The sequence below is a fragment of the Schistocerca americana genome, chromosome X, assembly GCF_021461395.2.
Source record: "Schistocerca americana isolate TAMUIC-IGC-003095 chromosome X, iqSchAmer2.1, whole genome shotgun sequence".
Classification (NCBI taxonomy): Eukaryota; Metazoa; Arthropoda; class Insecta; order Orthoptera; family Acrididae; genus Schistocerca; species Schistocerca americana.
This window is the reverse complement of record NC_060130.1, coordinates 17893266-17914571: the sequence shown is the minus strand read 5'-3', so window position 1 is coordinate 17914571 and position 21306 is coordinate 17893266.

The following is a 21306-nucleotide window of genomic DNA, read 5'->3' as shown; positions in this document are numbered from 1 at the left end:
AGGTCAGAGGGATACTGTAAACCTGAAGTGAAGCATCGGAATCTATACCTAGTGTCACAGGAATGGTTCAAAGCATAGACAGTAAGAAGAGTCAGTTTTCTTGTAGTTTAGTCGGAATTGTGCTATTTGTATTTAATTCCGATGCAATTTCCGTGTTTCATCGTCAAAAAGACGGTCAGAGGGATACAGTAAACCTGAAGTGAAGCATCGGAATCTATAACTAGTTTCACATGAATGGTTCAAAACATAGACAGTAAAAAGAGTCAGTTTTCTTGTACTAAAGTTGACATTGTGAATTTTGTATTTAATTCCGATGCAATTTCTGTGTTTCATCGATAATAAGAAGGTCAGAGGTATACAGTAAACCTGAAGTGAAGCATCGGAATCTATAACTAGTGTCACAGGTATGGTTCAAAACAAAGACAGTAAGAGAAGTCAGTTTTCTTGTACTTATGTTGGCATTGTGCTTTTGTATTTAATTCCGATGCAATTTCTGTGTTTCGTCGACAATAAGAAGGTCAGAGGGATATAGTGAACCTGAAGTGAAACATCGGATTCTATAACTAGTGTCACAGGAATGGTTCAAAACATAGACAGTAAGAAGATCAGTTTGCTTGTACTTAAATCGGCATTGTGCCTTTTGTATTTAATTCGATGCAATTTCTGTGTTTCATCGTCAATAAGAAGGTCAGAGGGATACAGTAAAGCTGAAGTGAAGCATCGGAATGTATAACTAGTGACACAGGAATGGTTCGAAACATAGACAGTAAGAAGAGTCAGTTTTCTTGTACTTAAGTCGGCATCGTGCCTTTTATATTTAATTCCGATGCAATTTCTATGTTTCATCGTCAATACGAAGGCCAGAGGGATACAGTAAACCTGAAGTGAAGCATCGGAATCTATTACTAGTGTCGCAGGAGTGGTTCAAAGCATATACAGGAAGAAGAGTCAGTTACCTTGTACTTAAGTCGGTATTGTGCATTATGTATTTAATTCCGAAGCAATTTTAATGTTTCATCGACAATAAGAAGGTCGATGGGATAGAGTAAACCTGAAGTAAAGCATCGGAATCTATAACGAGTGTCACATGAATGGTTCGAAACATAGACACTAAGAAGAGTCTGTTTTCTTGTACTTAACTCGGCATTGTGCCTTTTGTATTGAATTCCGATGCAATTTCTGTGTTTCATCGTCAATTAGAAGGTCAGAGGGATACAGTAAACCTGCAGTGAAGCATCGGAATCTATAACTAGTGTCACATGAATGGTTCAAAACATAGACAGTAAGAAGTGTCAGTTTTCTTGTCCTTTAGTCGGCATTGTGCCTTTTGTATTTAATTCCGATGCAATTTCTGTGTTTCATCGTCAATAAGGAGGTCAGAGGGATACAGTAAACCTGAAGTGAAGCATCGGAATCTATAACTCGTGTCATAGGAATGGTTCAAAACATAGACAGTAAGAAGAGTCAGTTTTCTTCTACTTAAGTCGGCATTGTTGCTTTTCTATTTAATTCCTATGCAATTTCTGTGTTTCATCGTCAATAAGAAGGTTAGAGGGATACAGTAAACCTGAAGTGAAGCATCGGAATCTATAACTAGGGTCACAGGAATGGTTCAAAATATAGACAGTAAGAAGAGTCTGTTTTCTTGTACTTATGTCGGCATTGTGCCTTTTGTATTTAATTCCGATGCAATTTCTGTGTTTCATCGTCAATAAGAAGGTCAGAGGCATATAGTAAACTTGAAGTGAACCATCAGAATCCATAACTAGTGGCACAGGAATGGTTCAAAACGTAGACAGTAAGAAGAGTCAGTTTTCTTATACTTAAGTCGGCTTTTCGCCTTTTGTATTTAATTCCGATGCAATTTCAGTGTTTCATCGTCAATAAGACGGTCAGAGGGATACAGTGAACCTGAAGTGAAGCATCGGAATCTATAACTAGTGTCACAGGAGTGGTTCAAAGCATAGACAGTAAGAAGAGTCAGTTTTCTTGTACTTAAGTCGGCATTGTGCCTTTCGTATTTAATTCCGATGCAACTTCTGTGTTTCATCGTCAATAAGAAGGTCAGAGGGATACAGTAATCCTGCAGTGAAGCATCGGAACCTATAACTAGTGCCACATGAATGGTTCAAAACATAGACAGTAAGGAGAGTCAGTTTTCTTGTACTGAATTCGGCATTGTGCCTTTTGTATTTAATTCCGATGCAATTTCTGTGTTTCATCGTCAATAAGAAGGTCAGAGGTATACAGTAAACCTGAAGTGAAGCATCGGAATCTATAACTAGTGTCACGGATATGGTTCAAAACATAGACAGTAAGAAAAGTCAGTTTTCTTGTACTTAAGTCGACATTGTGCCTTTTGTATTTAATTCCGATGCAATTTCTATGTTTCATCGTCAATAAGAAGGTCAGAGGGATACAGTAAACCTGAAGTGAAGCATCGGAATCTGTAACTGGTGTCACAGGAATGGATCAAAACATAGACAGTTAGAAGAGTCAGTTCTCTTCTACTTAAGGCGGCAATGTGCCTTTTCTATTTAATTCCCATGCAATTTCTGTGTTTCATCGTCAATAAGAAGGTCAGATGGATACAGTAAACCTGAAGTGAAGCATCGGAATCTATAACTAGTGTCACAGGAATGGTTCAAATCATAGACAGTAAGAAGAGTCAGTTTTCTTGTACTACAGTCGGCATTGTGCCTTTTGTTTTTAATTCCGATGCAATTTCTGTGTTTCATCGTCAATACGAAGGTCAGAGGGATACAGTAAAGCTGAAGTGAAACATCGGAAGTTATAACTAGTGTCACAGGAATGGTTGAAAACATAGACAGAGAGAAGAGTCAGTTTTCTTGTACTTAAGTCGGCATTGAGCCTTTTATATATAATTCCGATGCAATTTCTGTGTTACATCGTCAATAAGATGGTCAGAGGCATACAGTAAACCTGAAGTGAAGCATCGGAAACTATAATTAGTGTCACATGAATGGTTCAAAACATAGACAGTGAGAAGAGTCAGTTTTCTTGTACTTAAGTCGACATTGTGCCTTTTGTATTTAATTCCGATGCAATTTCTGCGTTTCATCGTCAATAAGAAGGTCACAGTGATACAGTAAACCTGAGGTGTTGCATCGGAATCAATAACTAGTGTCACAGGAATGGATCAAAACATAGACAGTAAGAAGGGTTAGCTTTCTTGTACTTAACTCGGCATTGTGCCTTTTGTATTTAATTCCGATGCAAATTCTGTGCTTCATCGTCAATACGAAGGTCGGAGGCATACACTAAACCTGAAGCGAAGCATCGGAATTTATAACTAGTGTCACAGGAATGGTTCAAAACATAGACAGTAAGAAGAGTTAGTTTTATTGTACTTAAGTCGGCATTGTGCCTTTTGTATTTACTTTCGATGGAATTTCAGTGTTTCATCGTCAAAAAGGTCAGAGGGATACAGTGAACCTTAAGTGAAGCATCGGAATCTATAACTAGTGTCACAGGAATGGTTCAAAACATAGAAATTAAGGAGAGTCAGTTTTCTTGTACTTAAGTCGGCATTGTGCTGTTTGTATTTTATTTGCGATGCAATTTCTGTGTTTCTTCGTCATTACGAAGGTCAGAGGGATACAGTAAGCCTGAAGTGAAGCATCGGAATCTATAACTAGTGCCACAGGAATGGTTCAAAACATAGACAGTAAGAGGAGACAGTTTTCTTGTACTTAAGTCGGCATTGTGCCTTTTGTATTTAATTCCGATGCAATTTCTGTGTTTCAGTCGTCAATAAGAAGGTCAGAGGGATACAGTAAACCTGAAGTGAAGAATCGGAATCTATAACTAGTGTCACATAAATGGTTCAAAACATAGACAGTAAGAAGAGTCACTTTTCTTGTACTTAAGTCAGCATTGTGCCTTTTGTATTTCATTCTGATGCAATTTCTGTGTTTCATCGTCAATAAGAAGGTCAGAGGGCTACAGTAAACCCGAAGTGAAGCATCGGAATCTATAACTACTGTCACAGGTATGGTTCAAAACATAGACAGTAAGAAGAGTCAGTATTCTTTTACTTAAGTCGGCATTGTGCCTTTTGTATTTAATTCCGATGCAATTTCTGTGTTTCATCGTCAATAAGAAGGTCAGAGGGATACAGTAAACCTAAAGTGAAGCATCGGAATCTATAACAAGTGTCACAGGAATGGTTCAAAACATAAACAGTAAGTAGAGTCAATTTTCTTGTACTTAAGTCGTCATTGTGCCTTTTCTATTTAATTCCGATGCAATTTCTGTGTTTCATCGTCAATAAGAAGGTCAGAGGGATACAGTAAACCTGAGGTGTAGCATCGGGATATACAACTAGTGCCACAGGAATGGTTCAAAACATAGAAAGTAAGAAGGGCCAGTTTTCTTGTACTTAAGTCGGCATTGTGCCTCTTGTATTTAATTCCGATGCAATTTCTGTGTTTCATCGTGAATATGAAGGTCAGAGGGATACAGTAAACCTGAAGTGAAGCATCGGAATCTATAACTAGTGTCACATGAATGGTTCAAAACACAGACAGTAAGAAGAGTCAGTTTTCTTGTACTTAAGTCGGCATTGTACCTTTTGTGTTTAATTCCGTTGCAATTTCTGTGTTTCATCGTCAATAACAAGGTCAGAGGGATACAGTATACCTGAAGTGTAGCAACAGAATCTATAACTAGTGTCACATAAATGGTTCAAAACATAGACAGTAAGAGAGTCAGTTTTCTTGTACTTAAGTCAGCATTATGCCTTTTGTATTTTATTCCGATGCAATTTCTGTGTTTCATCATCAATAATAAGGTCAGAGGGATACAGTAAACCGGAGGTGAAGCATCGGAATCTACGACTAGTGTCACAGGAATGGTTCAAACATAGACAGTAAGAAGAGGCAGTTTTCTTGTACTTAAGTCGGCATTGTGCCTTTTGTATATAATTCCGATACAATTTCTGTGCTTCATCGTCAATAAGATTGTCTGAGGGATACAGTAAACCTGAAGTGAAGCATCGGGATCTATAATTAGTGTCACAGGAATGGTTCAAAACATAGACAGTAAGAGGAGTCAGTTTTCTTGTACTTAAGTCGGCATTGTGCCTTTTGTATTTAATTCCGATGCAATTTCTGTGTTTCATCGTCAATAAGAAGGTCAGAGGTATACAGTAAACCTGAAGTGAAACATCGGAATCTTTAACTAGTGTCACAGGTATGGTTCAAACATAGACAGTAAGAAGAGTCAGCTTTCTTGTACTTAAGTCGGCATTGTGCCTTTTGTATTTAATTCCGATGCAATTTCTGTGTTTCATCGTCAATAAGAAGGTCAGAGGTATACAGTAAACCTGAAGTGAAGCATCGGAATCTATAACTAGTGTCACATAAATAGTTCAAAACATAGACAGTAAGAAGAGTCAGTTTTCTATTACTTAAGTCAGCATTGTGCCTTTTGTATCTCATTCCGATGCAATTTCTGCGTTTCATCGTCAATAAGAAGGTCAGAGGGATACAGTAAACCTGAAGTGAAGCATCGGAATCTATAACTAGTGTCACAGGAATGGTTCAAAACATAGACAGTAAGAAGAGTCAGTTTTCTTGTACTTAAGTCGGCATTGTGCCTTTTGTATTTAATTCCGATGCAATATCTGTGTTTCATCGTCAATACGAAGGTCAGAGGGGTACAGTAAACCTGACGTGAAGCATCGGAATCTATAACTAGTGTCACAGGATTGGTTCAAAACATAGACAGTAAGAAGAGTCTGTTTTCTTGCACTTAAGTCGGCATTGTGCCTTTTATATTTAATTCTGATGCAATTGCTTTATTTCATCGTCAATAAGAAGGTCAGAGGGATTCAGTAAAAATGAAGTGAAGCATCGGAATATTTAACTAGTGTCACAGGAATGTTTCAAACACAGGCAGTAAGAAGAGTCAGTTATCTTGTACTTAGGTCGGCATTGTGCCTCTTGTATTTAATTCCGAAGCAATTTCTGTGTTTCAACGTCAAGAAGAAGGTCAGAGGGATACAGTAAACCTGAAGTAAAGCATCGTAATCTATAACGAGTGTCACATGAATGGCTCAAAATATAGACAGTAAGAAGAGTCAGTTTTCTTGTACTTAAGTCGGCATTGTACCTTTTGTATTTAATTCCGATGCAATTTCTGTGTTTCATCGTCAATAAGAAGGTCAGAGGGATACAATAAACCTGAAGTGAAGCGTCGGAATCTATAACTAGTGTCACAGGAATGGTTGAAAACATAGACAGTATGAAGAGTCAGTTTTCTTGTACTTAAGTCGGCTTTGTGCCTTTTGTATTTAATTCCGATGCAATTTCTGTGTTTCATCGTCAATAAGAAGGTCAGAGGCATACAGTAAACCTGTAGTGAAGCATCGGAATCTATAGCTAGTGTCACAGGAATGGTTCAATACATAGACAGTAAGAAGAGTCAGTTTACTTGTACTTAAGTCGGCATTGTGCCTTTTGTATTTAATTCCGATGCAATTTCAGTATTTCATCGTCAATACGAAGGTCAGAGGGATTCAGTGAACCTGAAGTGAAGCATCGGATTCTATAACTAGTGTCCCGGGAATGGTTCAAAACATAGACAGTATGAGGATCAGTTTTCTTGTACTTAAGTCGGCATTGTGCCTTTTGTATTTAATTCCGATGCAATTTCTGTGTTTCATCGTCAATAAGAAGGTCAGAGGGATACAGTAAACCTGCAGTGAAGCATCGAAATCTATAACTAGTGTCACATGAATGGTTCAAAACATAGACAGTAAGAAGAGTCAGTTTTCTTGTACTAAAGTTGACTTTTTGCCTTTTGTATTTAATTCCGATGCAATTTCTGTGTATCATCGTCAATAAGAATTTCAGAGGGATACAGTAAACCTGAAGTGAAACATCGGAATCTATAACTAGTGTCACAGGAATGGTTCAAAACATAGACAGTAAGAAGAGTCAGTTTTCTTGAACTTAAGTCGGCATTGTGCATTTTGTATTTAATTCCGATGCAATTTCAGTGTTTCGTCGACAATAAGAAGGTCAGCGGGATATAGTGAACCTGAAGTGAAACATCGGATTCTATAACTAGTGTCACAGGAATGGTTCAAAACATAGACTGTAAGAAGATCAGTTTTCTCGTACTTAGGTCGGCATTGTGCCTTTTGTATTTAATCCGATGCAGTTTCTGTGTTTCATCGTCAATTAGAAGGTCAGAAGGATACAGTAAACCTGCAGTGAAGCATCGGAATCTATAACTAGGGTCACATGAATGGTTCAAAACATAGACCGTAAGAAGAGTCAGTTTTCTTGTACTTAAGTCGGCATTGTGCCTTTTGTATGTAATTCCGATGCAATTTCTGTGTTTCATCGTCAATAAGAATGTCAGAGGGATACAGTAAAGCTGAAGTAAAGCATCGGGATCTATAACTAGTGTCACAGGAATGGTTCAAATCATAGACAGAAAGAAGAGTCAATTTCTTGTACTTAAGTCGGCATTGTGCATTTTGTATTTAATTCGATGCAATTTCTGTGTTTCATCGTCAATAAGAAGGTCAGAGGAATACAGTAAACCTGAAGTGAAGCATCGGAATCTATTACTAGTGTCGCAGGAGTGGTTCAAAGCATATACAGGAAGAAGAGTCAGTTACCTTGTACATAAGTCGGTATTGTGCATTATGTATTTAATTCCGAAGCAATTTTAATGTTTCATCGACAATAAGAAGGTCGAAGGGATACAGTAAACCTGAAGTAAAGCATCGGAATCTATAACGAGTGTCACATGAATGGTTCGAAACATAGACAGTAAGAAGAGTCTGTTTTCTTGTACTTAAGTCGGCATTGTGCCTTTTGTATTGAATTCCGATGCAATTTCTGTGTTTCATCGTCAATAAGAAGGTCAGAGGGATACAGTATACCTGAGGTGAAGCATCGGAACCTATAACTAGTGTCACAGGAATGGTTCAAAACATAGACAGCAAGAAGAGTCTGTTTTCTTGTACTTAAGTCGGCATTATGCCTTTTGTATCTAATTCCGATGCAATATCTGCGTTTCCTCGTCAATAAGAAGGTCTGAGGCATCCAGTAAACCTGAAGTGAAGCATCGGAATCTATAACTAGTGTAATAGGAATGGTTCAAAACATAGACAGTAAGAAGAGTCAGTTTTCTTATACTTAAGTCGGCTTTGTGACTTTTGTATTTAATTCCGATGCAATTTCAGTGTTTCATCGTCAATAAGAAGGTCAGAGGGATACAGTGAACCTGAAGTCAAGCATCGGAATCTATAACTAGTGTCACAGGAGTGGTTCAAAGCATAGACAGTAAGAAGAGTCAGTTTTCTTGTACTTAAGACGGCATTGTGCCTTTTGTATTTAATTCCGATGCAATTTCAGTGTTTCATTGTCAATATGAAGGTCAGAGGGATACAGTGAACCTGAAGTGAAGCATCGGAATCTATAACTAGTGTCACAGGAATGGTTCAAAAGACAGTAAGAAGAGTCAGGTTTCTTGTACTTAAGTCGGCATTGTACCTTTTGAATTTAATTCCGATGCAATTTCTGTGTTTAATCGTCAATAAGAAGGTCAGAGGGATACTGTAAACCTGAAGTGAAGCATCGGAATCTATACCTAGTGTCACAGGAATGGTTCAAAGCATAGACAGTAAGAAGAGTCAGTTTTCTTGTACTTTAGTCGGAATTGTGCTATTTGTATTTAATTCCGATGCAGTTTCCGTGTTTCATCGTAGAAAAGACGGTCAGAGGGATACAGTAAACCTGAAGTGAAGCATCGGAATCTATAACTAATGTCACAGGAATGGTTCAAATCATAGACAGTAAGAAGAGTCAGTTTTCTTGTACTTAAGTCGGCATTGTGCCTTTTGTATTTAATTCCGATGCAATATCTGTGTTTCATCGTCAATAAGAAGGTCAGAGGGATACAGTAAACCTGAAGTGAAGCATCTGAATCTATAACTAGTGTCACAGGAATGGTTCAAAACATAGACAGTTAGAAGAGTCAGTTTTCTTGTTCTTAAGTCGGCATTGTGCCTTTTGTATTTAATTCCGATGCAAATTCAGTATTTCATCGTCAATACGAATGTCAGAGGGATTCAGTGAACCTGAAGTGAAGCATCGGATTCTATAACTAGTGTCCCGGGAATGGTTCAAAACATAGACAGTATGAGGATCAGTTTTCTTGTACTTAAGTCGGCATTGTGCCTTTTGTATTTAATTCCGATGCAATTTCTGTGTTTCATCGTCAACAAGAAGGTCAGAGGGATACAGTAAACCTGCAGTGAAGCATCGAAATCTATAACTAGTGTCACATGAATGGTTCAAAACATAGACAGTAAGAAGAGTCAGTTTTCTTGTACTAAAGTTGACTTTGTGCCTTTTGTATTTAATTCCGATGCAATTTCTGTGTATCATCGGTAATAAGAAGGTCAGAGGTATACAGTAAACCTGAAGTGAAGCATCGGAATCTATAACTAGTGTCACAGGTATGGTTTAAAACATAGACCGTAAGAAGAGTCAGTTTTCTTGTACTTATGTCGGCATTGTGCTTTTGTATTTAATTCCGATGCAATTTCTGTGTTTCATCGTCAATAAGAAGGTCAGAGGGATACAGTAAACCTGAAGTGAAACATCGGAATCTATAACTAGTGTCACAGGAATGGTTCAAAACATAGACAGTAAGAAGAGTCAGTTTTCTTGAACTTAAGTCGGCATTGTGCATTTTGTATTTAATTCCGATGCAATTTCAGTGTTTCGTCGACAATAAGAAGGTCAGCGGGATATAGTGAACCTGAAGTGAAACATCGGATTCTATAACTAGTGTCACAGGAATGGTTCAAAACATAGACTGTAAGAAGATCAGTTTTCTCGTACTTAGGTCGGCATTGTGCCTTTTGTATTTAATCCGATGCAGTTTCTGTGTTTCATCGTCAATTAGAAGGTCAGAGGGATACAGTAAACCTGCAGTGAAGCATCGGAATCTATAACTAGGGTCACATGAATGGTTCAAAACATAGACCGTAAGAAGAGTCAGTTTTCTTGTACTTAAGTCGGCATTGTGCCTTTTGTATGTAATTCCGATGCAATTTCTGTGTTTCATCGTCAATAAGTATGTCAGAGGGATACAGTAAAGCTGAAGTAAAGCATCGGGATCTATAACTAGTGTCACAGGAATGGTTCAAAACATAGACAGAAAGAAGAGTCAGTTTTCTTGTACTTAAGTCGGCATTGTGCATTTTGTATTTAATTCGATGCAATTTCTGTGTTTCATCGTCAATAAGAAGGTCAGAGGAATACAGTAAAGCTGAAGTGAAGCATCGGAATGTATAACTAGTGACACAGGAATGGTTCGAAACATAGACAGTAAGAAGAGTCAGTTTTCTTGTACTTAAGTCGGCATCGTGCCTTTTATATTTAATTCCGATGCAATTTCTATGTTTCATCGTCAATACGAAGGCCAGAGGGATACAGTAAACCTGAAGTGAAGCATCGGAATCTATTACTAGTGTCGCAGGAGTGGTTCAAAGCATATACAGGAAGAAGAGTCAGTTACCTTGTACTTAAGTCGGTATTGTGCATTATGTATTTAATTCCGAAGTAATTTTAATGTTTCATCGACAATAAGAAGGTCGGAGGGATACAGTAAACCTGAAGTAAAGCATCGGAATCTATAACGAGTGTCACATGAATGGTTCGAAACATAGACAGTAAGAAGAGTCTGTTTTCTTGTACTTAAGTCGGCATTGTGCCTTTTGTATTGAATTCCGATGCAATTTCTGTGTTTCATCGTCAATAAGAAGGTCAGAGGGATACAGTATACCTGAAGTGAAGCATCGGAACCTATAACTAGTGTCACAGGAATGGTTCAAAACATAGACAGCAAGAAGAGTCTGTTTTCTTGTACTTAAGTCGGCATTGTGCCTTTTGTATCTAATTCCGATGCAATATCTTCGTTTCCTCGTCAATAAGAAGGTCAGAGGCATCCAGTAAACCTGAAGTGAAGCATCGGAATCTATAACTAGTGTAATAGGAATGGTTCAAAACATAGACAGTAAGAAGAGTCAGTTTTCTTATACTTAAGTCGGCTTTGTGACTTTTGTATTTAATTCCGATGCAATTTCAGTGTTTCATCGTCAATAAGAAGGTCAGAGGGATACAGTGAACCTGAAGTCAAGCATCGGAATCTATAACTAGTGTCACAGGAGTGGTTCAAAGCATAGACAGTAAGAAGAGTCAGTTTTCTTGTACTTAAGACGGCATTGTGCCTTTTGTATTTAATTCCGATGCAATTTCAGTGTTTCATTGTCAATATGAAGGTCAGAGGGATACAGCGAACCTGAAGTGAAGCATCGGTATCTATAACTAGTGTCACAGGAATGGTTCAAAAGACAGTAAGAAGATTCAGGTTTCTTGTACTTAAGTCGGCATTGTACCTTTTGAATTTAATTCCGATGCAATTTCTGTGTTTAATCGTCAATAAGAAGGTCAGAGGGATACTGTAAACCTGAAGTGAAGCATCGGAATCTATACCTAGTGTCACAGGAATGGTTCAAAGCATAGACAGTAAGAAGAGTCAGTTTTCTTGTACTTTAGTCGGAATTGTGCTATTTGTATTTAATTCCGATGCAATATCTGTGTTTCATCGTCAATAAGAAGGTCAGAGGGATACAGTAAACCTGAAGTGAAGCATCTGAATCTATAACTAGTGTCACAGGAATGGTTCAAAACATAGACAGTTAGAAGAGTCAGTTTTCTTGTTCTTAAGTCGGCATTGTGCCTTTTGTATTTAATTCCGATGCAATATCTGTGTTTCATCGTCAATAAGAAGGTCAGAGGGATACAGTAAACCTGAAGTGAAGCACCGGAATCTATAACTAGTGTCACAGGAATGGTTCAATACATAGACAGTAAGAAGAGCCAGTTTACTTGTACTTAAGTCGGCATTGTGCCATTTGTATTTAATTCCGATGCAATTTCAGTATTTCATCGTGAATAAGAAGGTCAGAGGGATTTAGTGAACCTAAAGTGAAGCATCGGATTCTATAACTAGTGTCACAGGAATGGTTCAAAACATAGACAGTAAGAGGATCAGTTTTCTTGTACTTAAGTCGGCATTGTGCCTTTTGTATTTAATCCGATGCAATTTCAGTGTTTCGTCGACAATAAGAAGGTCGGAGGGATACGGTAACCTGAAGTGAAGCATCGGAATCTATAACTAGTGTCACAGGACATGTTCAAAACATAGACAGTAAGAAGAGTCAATTATCTTGTACTTAAGTCGGCATTGTGCCTTTTCTATTTAATTCCGATGCAATGTCTGTGTTTCATCGACAATAAAAAGGTCAGAGGGATACAGTAAACCTGCAGTGAAGCATCGGAATCCATAACTAGTTGCACATGAATGGTTCAAAACATAGACAGTAAAAAGAGTCAGTTTTCTTGTACTAAAGTTGACATTGTGAATTTTGTATTTAATTCCGATGCAATTTCTGTGTTTCATCGATAATAAGAAGGTCAGAGGTATACAGTAAACCTGAAGTGAAGCATCGGAATCTATAACTAGTGTCACAGGTATGGTTCAAAACAAAGACAGTAAGAGAAGTCAGTTTTCTTGTACTTATGTTGGCATTGTGCTTTTGTATTTAATTCCGATGCAATTTCTGTGTTTCATCGTCAATAAGAAGGTCAGAGGGATACAGTAAACCTGAAGTGAAACATCGGAATCTATAACTAGTGTCACAGGTATGGTTCAAAACATAGACAGTAAGAAGAGTCAGTTTTCCTGTACTTAAGTCGGCATTGTGCCTTTTCTATTTGATTCCGATGCAATTTCAGCGTTTCGTCGACAATAAGAAGGTCAGAGGGATATAGTGAACCTGAAGTGAAACATCGGATTCTATAACTAGTGTCACAGGAATGGTTCAAAACATAGACAGTAAGAAGATCAGTTTGCTTGTACTTAAGTCGGCATTGTGCCTTTTGTATTTAATCCGATGCAATTTCTGTGTTTCATCGTCAATTAGAAGGTCAGAGGGATACAGTAAACCTGCAGTGAAGCATCGGAATCTATAACTAGTGTCACATGAATGGTTCAAAACATAGACAGTAAGAAGAGTCAGTTTTCTTGTCCTTTAGTCGGCATTGTGCCTTTTGTATTTAATTCCGATGCATTTTCTGTGTTTCATCGTCAATAAGGAGGTCAGAGGGATACAGTAAACCTGAAGTGAAGCATCGGAATCTATAACTCGTGTCACAGGAATGGTTCAAAATATAGACAGTAAGAAGAGTCAGTTTTCTTCTACTTAAGTCGGCATTGTGGCTTTTCTATTTAATTCCTATGCAATATCTGTGTTTCATCGTCAATAAGAAGGTTAGAGGGATACAGTAAACCTGAAGTGAAGCATCGGAATCTATAACTCGTGTCACAGGAATGGTTCAAAATATAGACAGTAAGAAGAGTCAGTTTTCTTCTACTTAAGTCGGCATTGTGGCTTTTCTATTTAATTCCTATGCAATATCTGTGTTTCATCGTCAATAAGAAGGTTAGAGGGATACAGTAAACCTGAAGTGAAGCATCGGAATCTATAACTAGGGTCACAGGAATGGTTCAAAATATAGGCAGTAAGAAGAGTCTGTTTTCTCGTGCTTAAGTCGGCATTGTGCCTTTTGTATTTAATTCCGATGCAATTTCTGTGTTTCATCGTCAATAAGAAGGTCAGAGGCATACAGTAAACTTGAAGTGAACCATCGGAATCCATAACTAGTGGCACAGGAATGGTTCAAAACGTAGACAGTAAGAAGAGTCAGTTTTCTTATACTTAAGTCGGCTTTTTGCCTTTTGTATTTAAGTCCGATGCAATTTCAGTGTTTCATCGTCAATAAGACGGTCAGAGGGATACAGTGAACCTGAAGTGAAGCATCGGAATCTATAACTAGTGTCACAGGAGTGGTTCAAAGCATAGACAGTAAGAAGAGTCAGTTTTCTTGTACTTAAGTCGGCATTGTGCCTTTCGTATTTAATTCCGATGCAACTTCTGTGTTTCATCGTCAATAAGAAGGTCAGAGGGATACAGTAATCCTGCAGTGAAGCATCGGAACCTATAACTAGTGCCACATGAATGGTTCAAAACATAGACAGTAAGGAGAGTCAGTTTTCTTGTACTTAATTCGGCATTGTGCCTTTTGTATTTAATTCCGATGCAATTTCTGTGTTTCATCGTCAATAAGAAGGTCAGAGGGATACAGTAAACCTGAAGTGAAGCATCGGAATCTATAAGTAGTGTCACGGATATGGTTCAAAACATAGACAGTAAGAAAAGTCAGTTTTCTTGTACTTAAGTCGACATTGTGCCTTTTGTATTTAATTCCGATGCAATTTCTATGTTTCATCGTCAATAAGAAGGTCAGAGGGATACAGTAAACCTGAAGTGAAGCATCGGAATCTGTAACTGGTGTCACAGGAATGGATCAAAACATAGACAGTTAGAAGAGTCAGTTCTCTTCTACTTAAGGCGGCATTGTGCCTTTTCTATTTAATTCCCATGCAATTTCTGTGTTTTATCGTCAATAAAAAGGTCAGATGGATACAGTAAACCTGAAGTGTAGCATCGGAATCTATAACTAGTGTCACAGGAATGGTTCAAATCATAGACAGTAAGAAGAGTCAGTTTTCTTGTACTACAGTCGGCATTGTGCCTTTTGTTTTTAATTCCGATGCAATTTCTGTGTTTCATCGTCAATACGAAGGTCAGAGGGATACAGTAAAGCTGAAGTGAAACATCGGAATTTATAACTAGTGTCACAGGAATGGTTGAAAACATAGACAGAGAGAAGAGTCAGTTTTCTTGTACTTAAGTCGGCATTGAGCCTTTTATATATAATTCCGATGCAATTTCTGTGTTACATCGTCAATAAGATGGTCAGAGGGATACAGTAAACCTGAAGTGAAGCATCGGACTCTATAATTAGTGTCACATGAATGGTTCAAAACATAGACAGTGAGAAGAGTCAGTTTTCTTGTAGTTAAGTCGGCATTGTGCCTTTTGTATTTAATTCCGATACAATTTCTGTGCTTCATCGTCAATAAGATTGTCAGAGGGATACAGTAAACCTGAAGTGAAGCATCGGGATCTATAATTAGTGTCACAGGAATGGTTCAAAACATAGACAGTAAGAAGAGTCAGTTTTCTTGTACTTAAGTCGGCATTGTGCCTTTTGTATTTAATTCCGATGCAATTTCTGTGTTTCATCGTCAATAAGAAGGTCAGAGGTATACAGTAAACCTGAAGTGAAACATCGGAATCTTTAACTAGTATCACAGGTATGGTTCAAACATAGACAGTAAGAAGAGTCAGCTTTCTTGTACTTAAGTCGGCATTGTGCCTTTTGTATTTAATTCTGATGCAATTTCTGTGTTTCATCGTCGATAAGAAGGTCAGAGGGATACAGTAAACCTGAAGTGTAGCATCGGGATATACAACTAGTGCCACAGGAATGGTTCAAAACATAGAAAGTAAGAAGGGCCAGTTTTCTTGTACTTAAGTCGGCATTGTGCCTCTTGTATTTAATTCCGATGCAATTTCTGTGTTTCATCGTGAATATGAAGGTCAGAGGGATACAGTAAACCTGAAGTGAAGCATCGGAATCTATAACTAGTGTCACATGAATGGTTCAAAACACAGACAGTAAGAAGAGTCAGTTTTCTTGTACTTAAGTCGGCATTGTACCTTTTGTGTTTAATTCCGATGCAATTTCTGTGTTTCATCGTCAATAACAAGGTCAGAGGGATACAGTATACCTGAAGTGTAGCCACAGAATCTATACTAGTGTCACATAAATGGTTCAAAACATAGACAGTAAGAAGAGTCAGTTTTCTTGTACTTAAGTTAGCATTGTGCCTTTTGTATTTTATTCCGATGCAATTTCTGTGTTTCATCATCAATAATAAGGTCAGAGGGATACAGTAAACCGGAGGTGAAGCATCGGAATCTATGACTAGTGTCACAGGAATGGTTCAAACATAGACAGTAAGAAGAGCCAGTTTTCTTGTACTTAAGTCGGCATTGTGCCTTTTGTATATAATTCCGATACAATTTCTGTGCTTCATCGTCAATAAGATTGTCAGAGGGATACAGTAAACCTGAAGTGAAGCATCGGGATCTATAATTAGTGTCACAGGAATGGTTCAAAACATAGACAGTAAGAAGAGTCAGTTTTCTTGTACTTAAGTCGGCATTGTGACTTTTGTATTTAATTCCGATGCAATTTCTGTGTTTCATCGTCAATAAGAAGGTCAGAGGTATACAGTAAACCTGAAGTGAAACATCGGAATCTTTAACTAGTGTCACAGGTATGGTTCAAACATAGACAGTAAGAAGAGTCAGCTTTCTTGTACTTAAGTCGGCATTGTGCCTTTTGTATTTAATTCTGATGCAATTTCTGTGTTTCATCGTCATTAAGAAGGTCAGAGGTATACAGTAAACCTGAAGTGAAGCATCGGAATCTATAACTAGTGTCACATAAATAGTTCAAAACATAGACAGTAAGAAGAGTCAGTTTTCTTGTACTTAAGTCAGCATTGTGCCTTTTGTATTTCATTCCGATGCAATTTCTGCGTTTCATCGTCAATAAGAAGGTCAGAGTGATACAGTAAACCTGAAGTGAAGCATCGGAATCTATAACTAGTGTCACATGAATGGTTCAAAACACAGACAGTAAGAAGAGTCAGTTTGCTTGTACTTAAGTCGGCGTTGTACCTTTTGTATCTATTTCCGTTGCAATTTCTGTGTTTCATCGTCAATAACAAGCTCAGAGGGATACAGTATTCCTGAAGTGAAGCATCGGAATCTATAACTAGTGTCACAGGAGTGGTTCAAAACATAGACAGTAAGACGAGTCAGTTTTCTTGTACTTAAGTCGGCATTGTGCCTTTTGTATTTTATTCCGATGCAATTTCTGTGTTTCATCGTCAATAATAAGATCAGAGGGATACAGTAAACCGGAGGTGAAGCATCGGAATCTATAACTAGTGTCACAGGAATGGTTCAAACATAGACAGTAAGAAGAGCCAGTTTTCTTGTACTTAAGTCGGCATTGTGCCTTTTGTATATAATTCCGATACAATTTCTGTGTTTCATCGTCAATAAGAATGTCAGAGGGATACAGTAAACCTGAAGTGAAGCATCGGGATCTATAACTAGTGTCACAGGAATGGTTCAAAACATAGACTGTAAGAAGAGTCAGTTTTCTTGTACTTAAGTCGGCATTGTGCCTATTGTATTTTATTACGATGCAATTTCTGTGTTTCATCGTCAATAATAAGGTCAGAGGGATACAGTAAACCGGAAGTGAAGCATCGGAATCTATAACTAGTGTCACAGGAATGGTTCAAACATTGACAGTAAGAAGAGCCAGGTTTCTTGTACTTAAGTCAGCATTGTGCCTTTTGTATTTAATTCCGATGCAATATCTGTGTTTCATCGCCAATAAGAAGGTCAGAGAGATACAGTAAACCTGAAGTGAAGCATCGGAATCTATAACTAGTGTCACAGAAATGGTTCAAAACTTAGATAGTAAGAAAAATCAGTTTTCATGTACTTAATCGGCATTGTGCCTTTTCTATTTAATTCCGATGCAATTTCTGTGTTTCATCGTCAATAAGAAGGTCAGAGGGAAACAGTAAACCTGAAGTGAAGCATCGGAATCTAAAACCGATCTCACAGGAAAGTTTCAAAGCATAGACAGTAAGAAGAGCCAGTCGTCTTGTACTTGAGTCGGCATTCTGCCTTTTGATTTTAATTCCGATGCATTTTCTGTCTTTCATCGTCAATAAGAAGGTCAGAGGGATACAGTAAACCAGAAGTGAAGCATCGGAATCTATAACTAGTGTCACGGGAATGCTTAAAAGCATAGACAGTAAGAAGAGTCAGTTTTCTTGTATTTAAGTCGGCATTTTGCCTTTTCAATTTAATTCTGATGCAATTTCTGTGTTTCATCGTCAATAAGAAGGTCACAGGGATACAGTAAACCTGAAGTGAAGCATCAGAATCTATAACTAGTGTCACAGGAATGGTTCAAAACATAGACAGTAAGAAGAGCAAGTCTTCTTAAACTTGAGTCGGCATTGTGCCTATGTATTTAATTCCGATGCAATTTCTGTGTTTCAGTCGTCAATAAGAAGGTCAGAGGGATACAGTAAACCTGAAGTGAAGCATCGGAATCTATAACTAGTGTCACATAAATGGTTCAAAACATAGACAGTAAGAAGAGTCAGTTTTCTTGTACTAAAGTCAGCATTGTGCCTTTTGTATTTCATTCCGATGCAATTTCTGCGTTTCATCGTCAATAAGAAGGTCAGCGTGATACAGTAAACCTGAAGTGAAGCATCGGAATCTATAACAAGTGTCACATGAATGGTTCAAAGCACAGACAGTGAGAAGAGTCAGTTTCCTTGTACTTAAGTCGGCATTGTACCTTTTGTATTTAATTCCGTTGCAATTTCTGTGTTTCATCGTCAATAACAAGGTCAGAGGGATAAAGTATACCTGAAGTGAAGCATCGGAATCTATAACTAGTGTCACAGGAATGGTTCAAAACATAGACAGTAAGAAGAGTCATTTTTCTTGTACTTAAGTCGGCATTGTGCCTTTTGTATTTTATTCCGATGCAATTTCTGTGTTTCATCGTCAATAATAAGGTCAGAGGGATACAGTAAACCGGAGGTGAAGCATCGGAATCTATGACTAGTGTCACAGGAATGGTTCAAACATAGACAGTAAGAAGAGCCAGTTTTCTTGTACTTAAGTCGGCATTGTGCCTTTTCTATATAATTCCGATACAATTTCTGTGTTTCATCGTCAATGAGAAGGTCAGAGGGATACAGTAAACCGGAAGTGAAGCATCGGAATCTATAACTAGTGTCACAGGAATGGTTCAAAACATAGACAGTAAGAAGAGCAAGTCTTCTTGTACTTGAGTCGGCATTGTGCCTATGTAATTAATTCCGATGCAATTTCTTCGTTTCATCGTCAATGAGACGGTCAGAGGGATACAGTAAACCTGAAGTGAAGTATCGGAAACTATAACTAGTGTCACAGGAATGGTTCAAAGCATAGACAGTAATAAGAGTCAGTCTTCTTGTACTTAAGTCGGCACTGTGGCTTTTGTATTTATTTCCGTTGCAAATACTTTGTTTCATCGTCAATAAGAAGGTCAGAGGCACTCAGTAAACCTGAAGTGAAGCATCGAAATCTATAACTAGTGTCACAGGGATGGTTCAAAACATAGACAGTAAGAAGAGTCATTTTTCTTGAACTTAAGTCGGCATTGTGCCTTTTGAATTTAATTCCGAAGGAATATCAGTGTTTCATCGACAATAAGAAGGACAGAGGGATACAGTGATCATGAAGTGAAGCATCGGAATCTATAACTAGTGTCACATAATGGTTCAAAACATAGACCGTCAGAAGGGTCAGTTTTCTTGTACTTAAGTCGGCATTGTGCCTTTTCTATTTGATTCCGATGCAATTTCTGTGTTTCATCGTCAATAAGAAGGTCAGAGGGATACAGTAAACCTGAAGTGTAGCATCGGGATATACAACTAGTGCCACAGGAATGGTTCAAAACATAGAAAGTAAGAAGAGTCAGTTTTCTTGTACTTAAGTCGGCATTGTGCCTCTTGTATTTAATTCCGATCCAACTTCTGTGTTTCGTCGTGAATAAGAAGGTCAGAGGGATACAGTAAACCTGAAGTGAAGCATCGCAATCTATAACTAGTGTCACATGAAAGGTTCAAAACACAGACAGTAAGAAGAGTCAGTTTTCTTGTACTTAAGTTGGCATTGTACCTTTTGTGTTTAATTCCGTTGCAATTTCTGTGTTTCATCGTCAATAACAAGGTCAGAGGGATACAGTATACCTGAAGTGTAGCAACGGAATCTATAACTAGTGTCACAGGAATGATTCAAAACATAGACAGTAAGAAGAGTCAGTTTTCTTGTACTTAAGTCGGCTTTGTGCCTTTTGTATTTTATTCCAATGCAATTTCTGTGTTTCATCGTCAATAATAAGGACAGAGGGATACAGTAACCCGGAGGTGAAGCATCGGAATCTATAACTGGTGTCACAGGAATGGTTCAAACATAGACAGTAAGAAGAGCCAGTTTTCTTGTACTTATGTCGGCATTGTGCCTTTTGTAGTTAATTCCGATAGAATTTCTGTGTTTCTTCGTCAATAAGAAGGTCAGATTGATACAGTAAACCTGAAGTGAAGCATCGGGATCTATAACTAGTGTCACAGGAATGGTTCAAAACATAGACAGTAAGAAGAGTCAGTTTTCTTGTACTCAAGTCGGCATTGTGCCTTTTGTATTTAATTCCGATGCAATTTCTGTGTTTCATCGTCAATAAGAAGGTCAGAGGTATACAGTAAACCAGAAGTGAAGCATCGGAATCTATAACTAGTGTCACAGGTATGGTTCAAAACATAGACAGTAAGAACATTCAGTTTTCTTGTACTTAAGTCGACATTGTGCCTTTTGTATTTAATTCCGATGCAATTTCTGTGTTTCATCGTCAATAAAAAGGTCAGAGGGATACAGTAAACCTGAAGTGAAGCATCGGAATCTATAACTGGTGTCACAGGAATGGTTCAAAACATAGACAGTAAGAACAGTCAGTTTTCTTCTACTTAAGGCGGCATTGTGCCTTTTCTATTTAATTCCCATGCAATTTCTGTGTTTCATCGTCAATAAGAAGGTCAGAGGGATACAGTAAACCTGAAGTGAAGCATCGGAATCTATAACTAGTGTCACAGGAATGGTTCAAAACATAGACAGTAAGATGAGTCAGTTTTCTTGTACTTCAGTCGGCATTGTGTTTTTGTTCTTAATTCCGATGCAATTTCTGTGTTTCATCGTCAATAAGAAGGTCAGAGGGATACAGTAAACCTGAAGTGAAGCATCGGAATCTATAACTAGTGTCAAATAAATGGTTCAAAACATAGACAGTAAGAAGCGTCAGTTTTCTTGTACTTAAGTCAGCATTGTGCCTTTTGTATTTCATTCCGATGCAATTTCTGCGTTTCATCGTCAATAAGAAGATCAGAGGGATACAGTAAACCTGAAGTGAAGCGTCGGAATCTATAACTAGTGTCACAGGTATGGTTCAAAACATAGATAGTAAGAAAAATCAGTTTTCATGTACTTAATCGGCATTGTGCCTTTTCTATTTAATTCCAATGCAATTTCTGTGTTTCATCGTCAATAAGAAGGTCAGAGGGAAACAGTAAACC